At 43.5% G+C, this 7,647-nt stretch overlaps 1 long non-coding RNA gene across 1 annotated transcript; it reads right to left on the bottom strand.

The window, feature by feature from the left end:
* Positions 1-1,302: 1,302 nt before the first annotated feature.
* Positions 1,303-1,669, bottom strand: LOC136534970 (uncharacterized). The gene is made up of 3 exons (XR_010778888.1): positions 1,623-1,669; positions 1,444-1,536; positions 1,303-1,351 (listed from the first exon to the last, which is right to left on the bottom strand). It is a non-coding gene; the product is annotated as an uncharacterized lncRNA (long non-coding RNA).
* Positions 1,670-7,647: the final 5,978 nt, after the last annotated feature.

Here is a 7,647-nt window from a genome sequence, read left to right as displayed (position 1 = left end):
ACCCAAATTATTTGTCTTTGGAAAGGTTGCATGTCGACACAATAAAAAAGAAGAACTCCACTCGCAAATATAATCAATAGAAGCAGATTCAATGAGATATTTTGACACACCCATCTATTTTAGTGTTAGCCTCTGTTTTTATAACTGGTTAGTGCAATGAACTGGCTTTCTTTTTCTCGCAGATACTCTTAGAGATCATGAATTTGGTTAAGATGTTGGACTCTTTTGCCATTAGAGTTCTAGGTTCCTGTCTGCAGGAAATTGGAAAACTCTGAGCATACATTTTCATTTGCAATGAATTGCTGAATTTTCATCGTTACATCTTAGGTAAATCTACTAAAGTTTAATTATTTCAAAAATTGATTGCTGCTTGTTTTGCTCTACTAAAGCTTCGTAGGCTTATTGCTATTTTAAATTTTGTTCCTCAACTTAATTTATTCAGCTTAAATCTGAGAAGAACAAGTCCATTAGAGCACTGCAACTCAATGGAAGACACACCACAGTGAATACATATTGATTTTAAGGGCGACAACAACATGCTTATAAATTTGTAGAATACTTAGTCAAAAGCAGAGAAAGGGTGTTGCTGTAGTAGTATAGGTGTCAAACTGTCACTGCTATGTGGTGGACTATATGAAAACTCAGAAGTTTAGCTTTGTATTAGAAAATTAATTACCTGCACTGGTACAGAAAACGTTTTCACAGGCGGTGGTAGAGGCATTTATACAGGCGGCCAAGTCCACCGCCTGTACTAGGGGTCAGTACTAATCGGCCCACAGTACAGGCGGCGGGCTGTGAGCCGCCTATGAAAAAAGGGTTTTCACAGGCGGCTCACTTTGTCAACCGCCTGTGTAAATAGTTATTTACACAGGCGGCTCACTTTGTCAGCCGCCTGTGAAAACCCATTTTTCACAGGCGGCTCACTCTGTGTGCCGCCTGTGTAATTATTTTTTTTTATTTCAAATTTTAATATTTGCCTCCACACTGTACTATATTTGTCACATATATATATATATATATATATATATATATATATATATATATATATATATATATATATATATATATATATATATATAAGATATGCAAACATCAAGCATAAAATTACATATAATACACGTCATTTCATGTTATGAGTTCAACCATTTGGTGTTTACATGTCATTTCGTTTCAAGTTTAGACCTGCTAGGTCTGTCAGCGCTCTAAATCTTTCACTTGCTAAATCACCGGCTTCATCAAAATATGATCCGATACTTGGAATTATTTCTCTCATAATAAAACCGCACAAGTCTGCTACTATATCTTCCATAGTTTTTGGAGTGAATGGCACGTCCTTTCCTTTGCTTCTCGGCTGGAAACAAAGTTTAAAAGCATCATTGACACATGTCCAATATTAATATTTCCAACTTTAATGAGAAAACTTCATACATAGATATTTTTTACCATATTTTTGTCCCTGACGTATCGTCCCCGCTGCCTTATGAACTCACACACATAGTATCCACAGTAGACCGATCCAGGTGGTTGCTTGTGGCACTATGTAATTAATGAGCAAAAGATTAAACTAAAATTGTCATGCCTTGTGTATTATTTATATGATGATATGTGTTCGGACAACTTACCGGATAATGGTGTTGTATCGTCAATGGCACACTAGGATCTGAGCGGGCGACGTCGACCGGTCCTTTTTGCTTCTTATAAAACCGCCATGCCCTGTAGATATCGAATATAAAACACTATAGTTATTTAGAAACTCTAATTCATATAAGTACGGATGTGGTTGCATGTTGGCTCACCTTTCTAAATGAATCAGGAATGTTTGATACGACTGAGGAGGATAATGTAAGGAGTCTAGGACAAGCACCTTCCCTTCGAATGGATAAATATAAAAAACAATCCAATGGTCACTGCATGAATAAACGAGTGAGCGACACATGTACTTAGGGTTAACACGATAATTTGAAGTACGTATACGAGGTCACGCTTACCCAAAGTTGTAGGGTGCCAATATAAAATCCCTGTACTTATATCTCAGCATTGCTCTACCGAGATAGAGGGCATATTTGTCCTCGTATTTTCGTTGCAATTCCTTTACAGCTTCTGCAACTTGTTCTGGTGTTTTGTCCTTCTCTATCTTTGCTCTATCTTCATTTGTAAGTACAAATTTGTGCATATTTTCTTGTAACCTGATTGGACTCAGGTAACCGACCATCGATCCTGTAGTTAACGATCTTTGCTCGTGGTCTTGCAAACTACATACAACATCCACATATTAGAGTTTATCACATTCCAAATTTAATAATAACAATGTGTGTGCATGAGTGATACTTACAGGCACCAGATTGTAATGAGTTGGACGTCAAGTTTCCTATAGTTCAACAGCAGGTGCATGTCCTCGAAGGTAACAAATGCCCTGCTTTTATCCTTGCCAGTAGCAAACACGTCTGCTGGTATGTCAACACTAACTGCATGCAGGCCAGCATTCACTGCTCTCATGTACCAGTCATGAAACCTTTTTATCGTCCATGGACCCTTTTCAAGCACCGTCCATTGCAGCATAGGCCTTCCGAGCACATAGTTACTGGGGACATTGACATAATCATCAACCGTTGGCTTTCTTATATCCTTAAGGGTCAATGGTGTATTTGATGGCGGTTCGACATGTACATCGCCACTTGGGGCTTCCTTTGTTGGTGGCACGGCTTCAGTTGCTTGGCCGGTGGCTTCCTTATTCTGTGACGGTTCGAGCTCAACGACTCGTGCCGTCCGCTGCTTTCCAAGCCCTTTCAGAAATAGAACTGTGCCTGCTGCTTTCCCCTTTTTTGGCTCATAGGGAGAAGCCAATTTTGGAATTGGAAATTTCTTTGCCTTCTTGGAGGCCGGTGCTTGTGGGGGAGTTTGCTCTGCTTCCTTATGCTTTGGTGGTGGCGGGGGAGTTTGCTCATCTTCATTCTGCTTTGGTGGTGGCGGGGGAGTTTGCTCTACCTCCTTCTCTGGTGTTGTGTCCTTCTTGGCTGGCGGAGTCTGCTGCTCAGGCATGTTCTTGGCTGGCCCCTCGAGCTCATCCAACGAGAATGACATATCATGTATTGGGGATGACGACGGTGGCTCATAAATATACGGGGATGCTGGGGCATGCATTGGCGATGCTGGCTGTTGACTTGTTTCGGCCTCTTGGGATGCTTGATGCACTGGTGGAGAGGGTGCCGTTGGTGGATCAATCAACCTTACGTACCGTCTCGGCCATTGTATGAAGTTCTTGATTGCTTGTCCAAGCTTCTCTATACCCTCAGAGGTCGGGATGTCAATGAAGTCATCTTCATATCCACTCTCGACCATCAACACTTCCACCCTACAGTATGCATCTTGCATCTCGACACCATGGAACCTACGTCCAGGGATGGCATTGCCTGTGGCCACTTGCTTTGTATGCTGATTCCTAAGGCCATATCCAATTAACAATGAGCAAGGCCAAGGTTTATCAATATCGTCAACTGGATAATGGTCCTGATTTGATGTTGACGCTATACTGCTTGGAAAGGGCATAGATTGTGTGGCCATCTCCTGGCTACCCAAGGGTTGAGCTGGGACATGCTGCATATATGAAGGAGCTTGTGATGACATCTGTTGAGCAGACACTGCTCCCGCCAACCGCTTCATCACTTCAGGATTAGGGTTTTTAACGAAGTCTTCCATCAAATCCCTAAATTTTTTGGCAGCCTGCTGCTCAAAAAAATCCTTCATGTGCTCCTTATGTCGTTCTCTTTTCTTATACATGCCTTTCCACTCTTCACCAAACCCTTCTTTCCAGGTGGTTCTGGATGAGACGCCCCGTACACGACCTAGATGCTCGGGGTTACCTACAACATGATATTTAATGTCAGTGTCGATTTCTATTTTACTCGAACAAAATGGAAAATATAATTTTGTTACCTAGAGCATGGGAAAGGCTGTCCCTCTCCCTCTGTGACTTGAAGGCACCTGTCTTTTCCAGGTTTGTTGCTTCCAAAACCTTCTCGGCAACTGGCTTGATCTCATCGGGACAGGAGATCTCATCGCTCTCAGTGTTTGCCTTCCGAGCGCGAAGCCAATTCGCACTTCGTTCTGGCACTATATCTGTCAATGCCAACTTGTCCTCTCTCCTCTTTGCTTCGTCTTCTGCCCTCCATTTAGGAATCTTGGTCTTGTAACCGCCAGTGCCGAGGTGGTGGTGGTACTTGTTCTTCTTCGCAAGTCTTGAGGCGGCTTGGCTCTTAGCCTTGGAGTCGTCGGAGTTTTTTATGACACTAAAATGTGCCCACTGTTCTGCTGTGATAGGGTACCGCTTCGTTGGGTCCCGCCCCTTCTGCAGCCACTTTTTATTCATATCGTGCCTATAGCCGCGGAATGATATTGCTAACTGCTTCATGACATGACCCTTGACCAAACCTTCTGTTCCCTCCGGGAAAATAAACTTAGTGCACAATCGGGTCCAACAATTCTTCCTCTTTCCTTCAGGCACCATACTCCAATCACTCCAGGTGATATCAAATTCTTCCTTTACTAACCATCCAATGGCGGCCCTAAATTTGGGTAGCGCCTCTAGAGGTGCTAAGGGCTCTCCGCTCGGGCTAATCTCTGTAATCCTATAAACTTCTTCTGGAAATCTATTCCTTCCTCTATCTCCTCATGCCCGATCACTCTTTTTCTTTGTACTTCTTTGCTCAGGTGGATGTCCCGGTCGTTTGAGGCGCCGTGTCCTTATGAACATCTTGTGACTCTACCTCCATTTCGGCAACAACTTGAGAGAACACCTCCTGTCAATTCAATTGTTAGGTACATACATACACATGCATTATTCTCTCGTATAGACAATCTACGAGCATATATACCTCATCATCATTTGGCTCATCTTCAGGCTAGTAATTAGGGTCACGTTCCAACTCAAGACGGGCCTTCTTAGCTCTAGGAGATTCACGTGGTGATACGCTCGGGCTCCTATAAGGTTCGGATCCAGAGGAGTTAGATCCCCGTGTACCTATCTGGGCATCGGCCTGCTCAGCATTTGATGGAGTACTCATCTGCATGAAATATAAGTATAACCACGGAATATAAGTATAAACATGGAATACAAGTATTAACATGGATTACATAGCCTAATCAATTAGCGAACCTATTATTAACAAACCTAATTAACTAACACTAATTTGCAAACCCTAAATAATGAATATTAAATAGGAAACCCTATTTAACAAACTAATTATTATTTCACAAACCCTAATTATGCATGAAATATAAGTATTAACATGGAAAAAACATAGTTAAATTATGGAAAAAAACCCTAACAAAAAACATAGTAAGCCCTAACAAAAAAATTAGCTAATTACTAACAAAATTACCTAACAAACACTAATAAAGCATTACTAATTAATTAAAAAAAAGGCAAGGCGGCCTGCCAGGCCCAGCAGGCAACGCCGCCGGCGCTGGAGGGGCGCGCGCGCGGCGGCGCACATGGCAGCCGCCGCCGCACCGATCGGAGCCGCCTCAGAGCGGAGCTCGGCGGTGGCGGGTGTGCACGGCCTACCTCTCGGCGTTCCGGCGAGGTCGCGGCGGCGGCGCGTAGGCCGTGCACGGTGCGGCAGCTGCTGGCGGCGGCGGCTCGCTGGGGCGGAGCGGAGCTCCCTCGGCGGCGGTGTGGAGGCGTGCCGGCGGAGTGGAGGTCCCTCGGCGGCGTGGCGGTGGCAGCTCACGACGGTGGCGGTCCGGCGAGCGGTGGAGGAGCGGCGGCGGATTTCGGCAGCCTGACGGCGTTCAATTTCTGAACTCGCGCCTCCGGGACTTAGAAATTTTCGCGGGCCACGCGCGGGAACTTATATTGGAGCACATTAGTACAGGCGGGCCATATTGACCACCGCCTGTAAAAATCTTTTCACGGGCGGGCGTCATTGACCGCCGCCTGTACTAATATATTAGTACAGGCGGCTGTTAATGAGGGCCGCCTGTAATAATACATTAGTACAGGCGGCCCTCATCAACAGCCGCCTGTACTAATATATTAGTACAGGCGGCGGTCAATGACGCCCGCCTGTGAAAAGATTTTTAATTAAAGGTTTGTTAATTAGGGTTAGTTAATATTTCATGTACCTAGGGTTAGTAAATAATATAGAATCCAAAGGTATACAAGAAGGGGAAAGAGGTTTTAATTAAGATTTGTTTAATTAAGTTAGAAAATAATATCATAGTCCAAAGGTATACAACAAGGGGAAATGTAAACATCTTGCTTAATAAGAAAGAGTAGCATTAGGTACAAATGATAAGTGATACATTAGTTACATGATAAACAATCTAGCGTGCTATAGTCCTTCCTTGTCCATCATGGCGCACCCAGGGCAAAGAGGTTTGCGGGATACTTTTCTCCACATTTTTTTATCTTTTCTTCAAACTTTGTAAAAAGAGACATCTCGCTGAACTGGTTAACATCCTCTAAATCCATTACACCATCAACTCCTACAATTTGTTGCTTTCCAGGGATTGCTACGTGCTTTGGCTTTTGGGTACTTTTCTTTTCATTCGTAGATAGAATTTGTTCCACATAGAACACCTGTGCAGCACGGTTAGCAAGGATCCACGGATCATCTTTGTAACCTACTTTACTTAGATCAAGAACTCTTTGGCCATAGTTATCCACAGTGACATGTTTATCTTGAACCCATCGACATCGGAACACTGGAATCTGCAGGCGTGGACCATATTCAACCTCCCATATGTCATCAATGAATCCAAAGTATGTAGTTTCTTCACCAGTTGTTTCATCTACAGCCTCACATCGAACGCCACTATTCTGTGCCATGCGCTTGGTGTCCCTAAAACTGGTGGAAAATGTGAAGCCACTAATGTCATAGCTCTGCCATGATATGACCTGGCTTGATGGTCCAGATGCTAAAATCTTGATGGTTTCTGATTCATCTGTCATGTCCAAATTCTTTAGCCATGCGGTGAACCGACGCTTGTGTTCCTTGTGTACCCAATCATTTGTGCATCCTGGATTCTCCTCATGAAGCTCTTTCATGTGCTGCTTGGTGAATGGGTCCATTATTATGAGTTGTTGTAGTATGCTGTAATGTACCTCTAGGACTATGTTGTAATCTGGCGAGATGAATGATTTCCGTCCCATCCTCCCTCGTCCACCAAGCCTTCCCTCATGTCGCAACGGAGGCAAACCAATTGATACCTGGTCTTTTAGGAGATTATTACATAATGGTCCTCCAAACTCAATGGCCTCTTGTGTAGTGTATGCCTCTATCATGGAACCCTCCAGATGAGCATGATTTGACATATAGCCATTCAATATTGACATGAAACGCTCATACGTCCACATTTCATGGAAATACATGGGGCCCAATGCCTCAATTTGAGGCACCAAATGAACAATAAGGTGTACCATGATATCAAAGAACGATGGGGGAAAGCACATCTCCAACTGGCTCAATGTCTCTGCAGCAAATATCTGTAGGGACTCTAACTCATCACCGATAATTACCTTCTCAGATATCTTATTGAAGAAGTAGCACAACCATGTGATTGCCATCTTTAAGAACACTGGATTTATAGCCCTGATGGCAATAGGAAGAAAAGTGGTCAGCATTACATGACAATCATGTGAGTTGT

Source organism: Miscanthus floridulus, unplaced genomic scaffold, assembly GCF_019320115.1.
Source record: "Miscanthus floridulus cultivar M001 unplaced genomic scaffold, ASM1932011v1 os_2455, whole genome shotgun sequence".
Classification (NCBI taxonomy): domain Eukaryota; kingdom Viridiplantae; phylum Streptophyta; class Magnoliopsida; order Poales; family Poaceae; genus Miscanthus; species Miscanthus floridulus.
Note: the sequence above shows the minus strand (reverse complement) of the source record. Positions and strands in the feature narration are given on the sequence as shown.